This window comes from Leptonychotes weddellii, chromosome 2 (genome assembly GCF_054177405.1).
Source record: "Leptonychotes weddellii isolate Sample4059 chromosome 2, ASM5417740v2, whole genome shotgun sequence".
Taxonomy (NCBI): Eukaryota; Metazoa; Chordata; class Mammalia; order Carnivora; family Phocidae; genus Leptonychotes; species Leptonychotes weddellii.
The window spans coordinates 28,278,902-28,291,508 of NC_138370.1; positions in this window are offsets into that span (position 1 = coordinate 28,278,902).

The following is a 12,607-nucleotide window of genomic DNA, read 5'->3' on the forward strand; positions in this document are numbered from 1 at the left end:
CAAAGAGGGGCTCAGCCCCCTTCCCAGCCTATGGGCAGAAAAGATGTATTTACCCCCAAAGGCACCAATTTTACAAATGGGCAGAATAGATAGCTACCTAGAGGGTCTAGTACTTTCAGAGGTCCCAGAAAGCTGGCCAGGGAGACCCCACTGACCTGACAACCATATCCCTCAACCAAATGACCAAGTGTGAAATGCCACCAGGAAAGGCTCATCCTTTTGTTTTGGGCTCTGGTCAGCTCCAAACACCCAACACAGACAATACAGCCTGGGGGGAGCTTAAGAGAGGCAGCGTAGGAGATTTTTCTTGAGATGAAAGTTTGGTAGAAATAAAGAAAGCACACCTAAAGAGGAAGGAACTCCCCTGCGGGCCACAGACCTAGGCATGTGCTTTGTGCAAAGGAAAACCCTCTCCAGCCTCACAGTGCTGCCTCTTGGGGAGCTGGCCGGGCTCCAAGGACGGAGATAGCCGAGATACGCTTCAGAGAAGACTCATCTTTCTCCTTACCATGAAGAAGATTCTGGGAGGTGGGAGGTCAAGGGTCAGGGAGGGAGAGGTATGAGCACGAGGTGCCAGAATAAAAATTCGCTCAGCACAGTGCAGGCCCGGGGGGCCACCCCCTGCACCACTAGCTCCCCTGGCAGGATGGCTGGACTCCTGGGGTGAGCCCCCACAAAGCTCTCGGCCACCCTGGGCATTTGCTGACGTATGGGCCGGGCCATTCCCACTGTTTCCTTTACTCTGACTCCATATAGAATAATATGTGATTGATTTTCTGTCACTCTTTTAGTACCGAAAATTAATTTCAGAGCAACCTGGTTTTCTCAGGGTATGAATCCTCTACACCAGAGTCATTCTGCTGCTCCATTTAGTCATGAGAGAAAATAGTGAGAGTGTGGGACAGGGACGCCCCAAGGCCACAAACTGATAGTCTGTGTTACCCATACAACAATATTCCACCAGTGCCTCTAAATAATTCACATCTACAACTCAATTTGGGCCTGCACATGGCTCAGGATGCAGGTGGGGGAGGCATAGCTGTGAGATTTGGGAAGTTGTCACTGACGCAGCAGAAGTGGGGTGCACGCCACCCCTCCTGAGGCCATCCCCTTGGGGCTGCGGGGCTGTGGGAGGTGGAGGCACAGGACGGAGGCTACAGCCTGGGGCCCCAAGCCCGGGCTCCGTTTCCCTCTCGCTCCTGGCAGAGCTCACACATATTCTGTAAGAGGACTAAAAATACAGTAGCGAACCCCTGAGAGGGAAATGTGAAAGCAGGCCTTATAAACTCCAAATCTAGCTCTGAAGAAAGCAAGCAAGACACCCCAGGCAGTTCAGCTTAAGCAGGTCAGCTCCTTTCTCTGGACCTCAGATTTTAAGTTTTGGTTTGGTTTGGTTTGGTTTGGTTTAAACCAAGCCATTCAACAGATTCATCTGAGACCAGACCTGCTGACTCAGGATCTCCCGTGAGGTCCCATGTTCATAGGAACAACTGCACCGGCTGATCCCCAAGCACCCTTCCAGCTCCAACGGTGATTCTAACAAAGAACAGGGTTAACCCAAGTCTGTGGAGGGAGGGGCTGCCTGCAGGACTGTTGGTAACCAAAGCAGCAAGTGGGTCACCTTGTCCTCTGGGGAGAAACAGAGAGAAAAGCACTGGCAAGAGGCAGCACAACACGTCAGCCTTGCTGTTTGCCATGCACCCTGCTGAAGCTGCTGAATGGACACAGGTCCCTGTTGCCTCCAAAAGAAAGACAGAGGTGCCACGTGCAATACCCATGCCATGTGGAAATAACCTGTCTTCTAGGCAGGACCCTAAGATGGCCCCAAGATTGCCGCCCTCTAATCTGCACACCCTGGCTAGCACCCTCCCCTGGGCTTTGGACAGGAACAGTGAATAGAATGAGATATCCCTCCCATGATTGGGCTACTAATCAGTTGACTTTGACTTCATCCAAAAGGAAATGATCCTGGGTGGGCCTGCCATAATCAGGTGAGCCACAAAAGGAAGTCAGAGGCGTGCTCCTGGTGGCCTGCACGAAGCAAGCTGCCACGCTGTGAGAGCGTCCATGGTCAGGTTCCTGTGACTAGAACCTGTGGTGACCTCTAGATGATAGGCAGCAAGAAAACGGGGACATCAATCCTACAACCACAGGAACAGAATTCTGCCAACAACCTGGATGAGCTTGGAAAAAGACCAGAGCCTTAGATGAGATCACATTTCCCCGACTGACCTTGACTTAGCCTGTGAGACCCTGAGCAAAGGACCCAAACCCCAGCCCCGACCAGGACACCCGGCACAGGGAAACTGTGAGATAATAAATGGGTGTTGTTTTAAGCCACTAGATTGTGACAATTTAATTTGTTAGACAGCAGCAGAAACTAATATAACATGCATCAAATAGAAACAGTAGGACAAGCATGCCCTTTACAGTTTACAAAGTATTTCCCAAACTCGAATCTTGGCCAGCTCTGCATGCTCAGCACCCACCTCTTCCCATGGCTGCCAGGAAGTCTTCACCGAATGAATCCCGTCAGGTTGATACGCAAGGCAATGCCGAGAGGCTGACAGGGCAGGTTTGCTTTTTTTAAATTTCTTTTTCACAGATGGAGAAATTGATGCTCAAATAAACTTCTCTGTGGTCTTATGAAGAATCTGTAGCAGAAGCAAGACTCAAATTCAGGCCTTCTGATTTCAAGGCCAGCAATCTGTGTTCTCTGTGGCTGCCCCCGCACTATCCTCTCCAAGAAAAAAAGGTTGTTTTAAAGGCTAGTCCCAGGGTCCTGACTGCCTACAGCTCTCTAAGAAAAGGAAAACCAGAGTGGTCGGCGGAACGCCGAGTACCACCATCCTGTTAGCGGCCCTCCCTCCACCCGCACACAGTCAGCGCGCAGGCAGGGAACATCACACTGAGAGGTCAGCCCCATTGCTCACCCACTGTTCCGGGGCCCTGCGCTGAACCCCTGCGCGCAGCCTCGCCTTCCTTCTCTCCCCCACTCCGGGGACGGAGGGCCCAGCCAACCCACTCAACAAACAGGCTCTTGTCATTTGTCATTAATGGTGTCCGATTAAATCCAAGCAACAATTGGAAAATCAGATTGCAATGCTGCACTCTTTATTGGTGGTGTTTCTGTGGAACATTAGCAATAAGAAGCCTCCAGAGAGTAGCGGTGAAGGACAAGAAAGAAAAAGAGCGAAAAAGAAAACAAGCAAGGCACCTTCCCTGGCTGCAAACTTCACGACATAGCCACTTTGTAACATGCACCCTATGCAGCAGCCACGCACAAGGCCCAATAACCTCCTTCCAAATGGTAATAAATCCCCTCGGACCCCAACACGCTTGTAATTTACCACTTGGCTAAAATGAACATTATTTCAAGCTAAGCGTATTCTCAGAAGTGCCGGAGAATGTGGCAGCTTTCCTGCTGACAGAGGAGTTTCTTTTTAAATGTCATGCATTCACTTTCATTACTTCCAAATAATTGCCCAAAAAGATCAGCTGCTGGACAGGGCTGCCCACTTTACATCACTATGAGTCAATTTCATCATCATCAAAGGAGCCCCTGGGAGCTGGTTGCAGCCCGGGGCAGGCTCAGCCCTCAGTGGCTGGCTCCTATTGGTCCCCGGGCCCTGCAGAAAAAGGTGCCTCCATCATTCTCTGGGGACAGCTCCAGGTAAGATGGAATGTTTTCTCTAGATAGACAACATGACCTGTCATCACTGCCACCATCAAATATCATTCTCCTGCAGCATTCAAATGAGCCAGTTGGACTGATGACTGGATCAGAATGTCATTGGCTGCCCAGCCCTGTAATGTGGTGCTTGTTATCATGGAGCTAACCCAAGGCGGTGTATTTCTCTCATTCTTGAAGGAACAGGGAGGGGTAACCCGCCAGGGTAAGGCAGGGGACTCTCCCTTCCTATTCCCAGGGGCACAGTGCATATTTTGCGGTAAGTCTGCTTTCAAATCAAACACAGGCTTTGCTTTCAGAGCCCTGGTTTTGGTTATCGATTGCATAACAAACCATGCTGAAACGTGGTGTCTTAATTATTGCTTAAGGTTCTGTGGGTCGAATGGGCTCAGCTGTGCAGTTATTCTTCTTCACGTGACATCAGCTGGGGTTGCAGTCATCTGGGGATTGGACTGGGCTGCAAAGTCTCCCATGGCTCGCTCCCATGTCTGGTGCCTCAGTATGGAAGGCAGGAAGACTGGGTTCCGTGGGACAGCTAGGACTTTCTGGCTTTCTACCATGTGGCCACAAGTCCTTTTGCTCTCCATGTGGCCTTCCCACGTGGTCTCTCTGTGTGGCTCCTGCAGGGTATAGGGACTTCCTACATGGTAGCTGAGGACCCACAAAAGCACAAAAGTTAAAGCTACCAGGATTAACACAAGGTCATTTTGTCACATACTACTGACTAAGGTGAGTCATAAGGCCAGCTCAGATTTCACATGGGAAAGGAGTGGACAAGGCTGTAAACACCAAGAAGCATGATTCACGGGAGGCCATCTTTGGTGACTAACTCTGAATCAGGAAGCCACATCTTCTTTGTGAAATATCCCCAAATAACTACTATCAACGCTAATCTCCCTTAAGGAATGAGGAGTATAAATATAAGTTCCTTAAGGAGTCTCAGCTCATCGGTATATAAGCATGAAACAGTTTTATTTCTTCCAAGCCTTGCCTCAAACTGTGATAAGTTTAATCCCCCTCTCCTATGATTTAATGACATCCTAAGCAGATTCCACAACTTTCCAGTCTCGTTCGCTGATTAAAATAGTCCGGTTCAGTGTGTTAGATGGCATGAGGGAATTATTTTCTTTAGGTATGATTATAGTTTTGTAATTATAAAGAATATCCTTAATTTTAAGAGATGTTTAGGGGTGAAGTGTCAGGACATCGCAGTCAACTTTGAAATTGATAGGTGGATGGATAGATGTTGTTCAACATTTCTGCATATTTTTAAATTTTACATAATAAAATTTGAATAATTTATAAAGAGTTAATTTAATTATTAGTAATAGTAATAATAATTTAATTTTACATAATAAAAAGTTGAAGGAAAAAATTCTGTCCACTTTACAACTTCAATTTCATATCCAATGTAAAGTTATCCCTCTTTCCTATCATTGGCGTTAGGGACCTATAATGTTGGAGGAAAAAACATCATTGTGCCTAACTGTGTGATTATAACTTTATCCATGTTCGTTTGTATAACCAGTAGTTACTGCTCCCTGTGTGGCACATGGTGGGACTTTTGGAGGATCCTGCAGGTCCTCCCCACCACGCAGTTCTCTGATGGGTAAGACTCACCTCTGGCTCTCCCTCCTCCACACCATCCCCCTCAGCTCCTGACGCCTGAGGTCCACTTCCAGTTTTCTTGCTCCTAGGTCTCTTTCTGGAAGAATATCTTTCTCAAGGGAGAGGCGGGCAAGATGGCCAGGGCCAACTCTCCTCCACTATGCCTCTTGATCTAAGAAGAACTGTCCTTCCCAGCCCCCAGTTCTCTCCTGATGTAGACTGAGGTTCAGTGGTGGGGAGAGGGGTTGATGACTATGAGAGGGTCAATGCTGTCTTTTCATAGGAAGCTCGGGGAGAAAGTGCCAAGACCAACTGTTCCTGGCTGTCTTGAAAATGTGGGGGTGAGTGCTCCTTATCTGCAGCTGTGAACCTTGATCTAGTGCAATGGACAAAAACCTACTCCACGTCCCTATACAGAGACATAAATGTGGCTCATGTATCCGGGCACAGAAAACCCAGTCTACAGACCCAACCCAACCACTAATTTGCTGTGTGACCTTGGCCAATCACTTAGCCTCTTTGGCCTTAGGGTTGGTTGGTAAGGGCTCACCATTTGGCCTACTGCATTTCCAAATGAGTAGCACAAACTCCGGAGGCTACTTTAGAAGCACGTGGCCAGTGACATGGATCTTACCAAAGAGCCAAGAGGGAGAATGGCCAGGGAGCTCGTTCTTCACTCTGATGTGTTTTTTACATTGAAGCTCCAGGTGAGATTTTCATTTCAAAAACCTGTCGTGCTCTAAAAATGTTTGAAAGCCATTCATCAGTCCAACTGGCTCATTTGACTGCCACAGAAAATGCCAGAAAATGAGGAATGGTTGATGTGGGATGTGCTGTCATGCCCATTTAACAAACCACGAGTTCTCTCCAACAGAACCAGATGAGAAAACAGCTCCCAGCTTGGGAGCAGAGAGAAGAATCTTTTGAAATGGTATGTCCAGGGAAGAGTCACTCCCTATTTTGATCTCTTGTGCGTGTGTGTGTCTGCACGTGCACATGCGTGCACACGTATGTGCGTGTGTGCGCCCCTCCCCTCAGTCTGTCCATTGCGGGTGGCAGGATTAAATTTCAAACTGCACAAGACATCTGAGGCAGGGTAATCAATCACTTCATCACTGCCTCTGCAGATAAAGAGAGCAGGGAGACAGGAAAAGGATGAAGGAGCACAGAAGGGGGAGCGATACCCTCCTGCCTCTGAATCCACCTCAGAGCAACGAGCCACATGCTTCTGGTGCTCATGGGCTTCAGTGTGCAGAAACTGGAGAGTGAAGAAGGAAGTCCCCAGCAGAAATGGAGATTTAGTCTGGAAGAAGCCCAGGGCTGTCCCCAAACATCTGGTATTCTGGGAAGGACTGGAAGGGAAAAAGGGTCTGGAAGATCTCGGGTTGGAAAGGAACCTCATTCCGCACACATAGGATGCCCAAGGAGTGCGTGTGCATGCACCTGCTTACCTAACTAACCCACCAGCCCCGTGCGTGGATTCTGGGATGTTCCCTTTCAGCTGCAGAAGCACAGGCATGGCAGGGCCTCCGAGGCTGAGAGGACCCCCACTGTCGCCTGGCTAGGCCATGCCTCAGTCCTCCTGCAGGAATATCAGGGCCAGGCTCTGGCAGGAGAGACTGCAGTCTGTCAGCTCTGAGTGACATCAGTGGAGTACTACGTTCCAGTGTGCCGTGTCCTCTGCATAAATGCAATTTCCCCGAATGTCAGGAGGAAAGCATTACAGATAACACATTGTGTGTGTCTTTGACCCAGTAAGTGCTGAAATCACAGATCTCATTATTCTGACATGATAGAATTTTCTTTCTCTCTCCCAGTGCAGGCTGACAGCCCTTGTTTCCTAGACTGCAGACCTAATTGTCAAAGGTGCAAAGCCACCGTAGAAAAACGGGCTTCACTGATTCCCTACCCCGAACAAAATACCAGGTCTCCTTGTGTGAGAAGAAAATGATCTTAGGGACAGCTCGTAACAGGACATTAAGTGGCAGATATTTTTGGTCAGAGCTTTCCTGGAGAGAGGAGGTACAGCGAGTATTTGACCTTGAGTGGCCAGGCAGGATTCCACCTGTGCCCACCCCTCCCCCCACCTCCAGTCCCGAGCACTGACTGTCCAGGAACAGCCTGGATTTGAATTCTTCTTCCACCACTTTCGAACTGTGTGCTGCACTCAAGTTGCTAACCCTCGTCAGCTTTTATCTTCTCATCTATAAAAACAGAGGATGTCGTAGGATGGATGTAAGGGATAAAGAGCTGTTGACTGCATAGAAGGTGCCTGATAAATAATTGGTGCTGGAAACATTTACTATGGTCAAATCTGAGCTTTCACTTCGGGGATATAAGCCAATAAATCTTCCATTCAATCAATGAGCAAAATAAGTATTTCCTGAGTGCCCTGATCATACAGCCAGGAGACATGGGCTCACTAGATATGTGTTGAATGAACGAATGGCTTCTTATCCATCACTAGGTGACTTTGGACCAAATCTCTCTCTCTGTTTCATAGGCTCTAGAATGCAGGGCTGGCGGGATGGCGTTGATGCAGCCTCCCAGTTTTAATGCTCCATTAGTTGAGTGGGATACTGGGAGGGCCTCAAAGGGACGTCGGACAGAGATCCAACTCTCCCAAGTCTTACTATTTAGTTAAGGGGCTGTGTCAGGTGGACCTACCTGAAGGTAGCTGATAACTAAAGGCAGCGTGTGAAGAGTCCAGGTAAGGGGTGAGTGCTACAGGCACCCCAAAGAGATAGAGCTGGTCCTGGAGGGTTGGTGGTTGGAGGAAGTGAGGCCGGGCCTGCTCCTTGGAGGAAAGATGGGATCATTAGTAGCAGCCAGAAGAGCAATTCTGGGCAAGGTGGCATTTGGGCCAGGCGGGCTGGAAGACACAGCACATGCTAGAATGATGATTACATTCCCTGAAATTTCAGTGAAGTTCAGGTTGAGTGAAAAGAAGTCAAACCTTCGGCTATGAGGGCCAAGTATTGACAGCACCGCTGAATGATGAGCTTTCCCCACCTGATGTGGACGTCCTAACAGGCCCTCTTCATGCCTTCCATCTTGCCAGGCCAGAACCTGCAATGCCAGGGAAAGCCTTTAACTGCTGACCTCCTCACCCGCTTCTCCATCACCTCTTTACACAGTCTTTCTGAAGGATCCCTGCCCCACGTTTATCCAACTTCCCCTGCCCAGCTTTCTCTCCAGGCTTAAGGGTAGAAGACCAGAAAGCCATAAACACTGGACGGTTCCCTTCGTCTTACTTGCCTCCTTGGATTAATAAATGCCATATTTTCCCCATGCAGCTTGGCCTTGCCATATCTTTTCTACCATGAAACAGAGAAAAATATATAAATCAAGTTCTATATTCTGGTGACTGTTATACATTCATTGTAAATTTTGAAAAATATAGTCACGTATAAAGAAAGTAGTAATCACCGGTGTTAAATACAGATGACAGATAGATAGGTAGATAGAATATTCAAAACTGGATATACAGCTTTACATTTTGTTTGTTTGTTTTCATCTGAGATCCCATCATGAGCATTTCCTATGCCCTTAAAACACTATTTGAAAGCATGGTTTTTAATGACTGTGTAATATTCCACTGAATGCATTTAACCATAAGTTATCCAACTATCACCCTATTCTTGGACATGATAATTATTTCTGATTTTTAGCTACCATACATACTGTTGCAATGAACATTCTATATATAAATCTTTTTCTAAGATCATCTTCTAAGGTGAAATTCCCAGACGTGGAATTTCTTGGCCCAAGTGTATATATGTTTAAGGCTGTTGATGCACACTGCATTCCTCTTTACCTTTCTAAATGCTCTGCAGTTCACTGACTCGCTAATATGATGTTGCTCATTATTACAATGACTCCTCACGAGGATATGTCTTGTCTCGCCCGCTAGACTCTGAGCTCTTCTAACGCAGGAAGCAGTTATCCTCCAAGGCCCCCGGCCCGGTGGTCAACAGACGTGTGTGGAGCGAGCAACTTCGTATGCCACCATCTCAGACAGCCTTCCCCCCACCGGAGGAGTAGTCAACAGGGCTCACGTTGCTGCCCATCCCACGGACTTTAGTTGCTCAAGTGCAAAAACGGCTTCATTATTTAGCTGGTCCCACCTGCAAAATAATCCCACACCGTAACTTCTAGATCCTGGTGATTTCATCTCAGCCTAAAGAAAAGCATCCTGACCGCCTGTGTTCCCCCCAAATAAAATGGGCTTCCCTGAGAGGTGGTGAGTGGGGACCCCGTAACAGGGACACTGCTGAGAGAATTCCACCTGCGATGAAATGTCAGGACCATCCTATCCTGAGATCCCTGGATTCTTGTCATTCTTGTCACTTCCTGGGACCCGAAGTACAGCCATCTACACACAGGGCTTTCTCAATAAATGCCGTGGGCTAGGTGACAGAATCCCTGCCCAGCTCAACAGCTGACAGAAGTGGGTTGAGGGCTAAATCAATGGTGTTCACAAACCGAAGGTGCCTATTAAATCTTTCTTCACAGCATCAGCTACACGATGGCCGCATAAATCTTTAAAACGGCTCCAATATTTCATTTCAGTTCGGCTGTACCGCAGGAGTGAGTGAGTAGTGCGCCTCCCACATGTTAATTCCACCCAGGGAAGCCTCAGGACCCAAAGGGCCAGAGCCCATTGCAGAGGGGCTGGGTAGCAGACCCTTCCCTGGCAGAGGGAGTCCCCCAGGTGGAACCAGAATGTGGTTTGAGAATATACAACATGACCTCGTGGACTCACATTCATTGAAGCCAAATGAGGGAGCACTCAATTCATTTTAAAAATCATTGGGTGGTTTAAGAGAAATTCGGGATAACTGCTTGGACGGACCAGTAACCACAACCAAGTTAATGACTTCTTTGTCTTGGAGGTCCTGGGGGAGCCCACTCTGTGGCAGGAGTACCTCGTAAGCAATGTACCCCCCTTAGGTAAGTAGGCGTTGAGAATGTGTGTTGGAGGTTCCTCTAATAAAAATCTTGTTCTCCTATTAAAAAAACAAATTCTCTTCTAATTCAGTTAAACTCATATTTATTTGCACCACCTGGAATCTACACATGCTAAGCGAAGGTAGAGTCCAAAGCATTCCTCTCTGAATTATAACAGCGCTGAGTTAACGACATTTTTCTAAGCCTTTAAAGGAAATGAGCTATAAGGTTTTTCCCACAGTTTCTGCATGTGGCATGGGGAACGAGGATCCTGTCCTCTCTCTCCCTAGCACTCCAGAGCCTTACCAAAAGAGAGACAGAGAAGGCTGTCATCAACATGGCTCTAGTATCCCCAGCAAGCAAAGAGATGATAAAGGAGCAAGAGCTATAGCCATCCTTAGTCCCGTAAGAGAGCTGGCAGCAGAAGGGAAGGGAAAGAGCTTTGCTTGTGCTCACGAATAGCAACCCCTGCTGCTCACACCCAGGAAAGGTAGGGACCAAAACACATCTCAAGCTTGGACCATTTCAGGTGACCCTTGGGGTGGCGGGGGTGGACGCTTCTGTTTCCGCATCTCATCGTCTTTGTCGAGCTCCCAGTCCCACCACACAGAAATAACTGATGAGCTCTAGACAGCAATTTTACTGCACTTGCCTCAAAGTCCAAGTCCCTGAGGACTCCTGAGCATCCAGCCACATAACTCAGCCTCCTTGTCATCTTCAGATCCACTCTGGGACATTTACAGAGTGAGTTCTTTTTTCCTATTTTCCCCACCTTTCATTCCGCCCCACCACCCCCCACGCAAGTACCCACAACGTGTTCATTAATGAACGCATTTAATCAAGTTTATGAAGCCTCTTTATTATCAATAACCCTAATCACTCTTAATTGCTGCATCATTAGTTCGGCCACGCTCAGATGTAGTAGTTAGGCGGAGCAGTAAATGACAACTGCAGAAAAATGACTTGCTGCATAAAAGCCTGGGAGGGAAGGACTGACAGGAGAAGAGGCAAAGGGAGGAGAGAAGAGTGAGTGTGCTCAAGCCGTGCACGGCGGCCTGCTGCCGGGCAGAGGGGGGCAGGGCGGGGAGATGCCATTAAGAGGTTCGGCCAGGTGTAAAGATGCTGGTGAGCCAGTTTTGCATATTTCTAAACTTCAGGGAGCTCCACATCAGCAGCATGAGTGAACGTTCTGCTTGACAAAAGTTGATGTTATGTTAATATCTGGCACCTGCCACCCTCGGGGATCTTCAAGCCCTCTGCAAGCTCCATTGTGTTCAAAGCCAAATGCTTGGTGGATGGGAAGTGAAGGATGCACCTTGTCATTGGGAAAGCAGCAAGGGGTGGCCCGTTGCAGGTCTTTGTCAAGACATTAACTCTCCTGCCTTTACATGTTCTAGAAGTCTCTGCACAGCCAAGGAAACCACTGAGATGCCTCGGGTAAGAAAGAGGTGGCCAGTAGCATCTCCTCACATTGCATTAACCTCCCTAGGAGCCCCGAGATCTAAAACCCTGTCCAAACCCTAGGAGCCCAGAAATCCAAAACCCTGTCTAAAACCTTAACTCATGGTGTTGTCTTAGGTCTGATTCTTCATCTGCCTCATCTCCCATTCCATAAAGCAGATTTAATGATACCTGTGGCCAGCCAACTTCAAATGAAGAGTAAATGAGATTACATACTGGACAGAGTTGTGAGAAATCCTTGGGGTACACCGGGGTGGGGGAGTCTGGGAAATTCTGTCTATCTGCTAGGGGAGTTCTCTATGGGTCCTTCCCTCCTTGTAGTTGTCCCGCTGCTCTTTCCTTCAGCCTCGCCATGGATGAAAATCTCCATAATGAGATTTTATACACGGGAAGTCTGAATCCTGGAGGCACAAAACTCTCCCTACCTCCAATTTCTAGAATTCTCTCCTGCACCCCACCCCTCTCCAAAATGCAAAACCAGACTTTCTACCTTCCCCACTTAAGTGTTTGTTGTTCATGTTCAAGCGTTCATGCATATTTCCTAACTCTACCCCTTAAGTTTTTATTGAAAAAATATTTGTCAGTACAATACTACGTGCTAGGCACTGGGAATATAATGGTAGATCAACATGAAGCCTATCTTGAAGGAGCTTATGGTTCAGTAATGAATCTAAGAAACTATAATATAACTATGTCCCAACTCTGCTCACCACTTGGGTGCTAAAAATATTCCATAGAAAGATGCTCTCAAAATAGTATGGAGGTTCCTCAAAAAGTTGAAAATAGAGCTACCATATGATCCAGCAATTGCACTACTGGGTATTTACCCCAAAGATACAAAAGTAGGGATCCGAAAGGGTACGTGCACCCCGATGTTTATAGCAGCAATGTCCACAA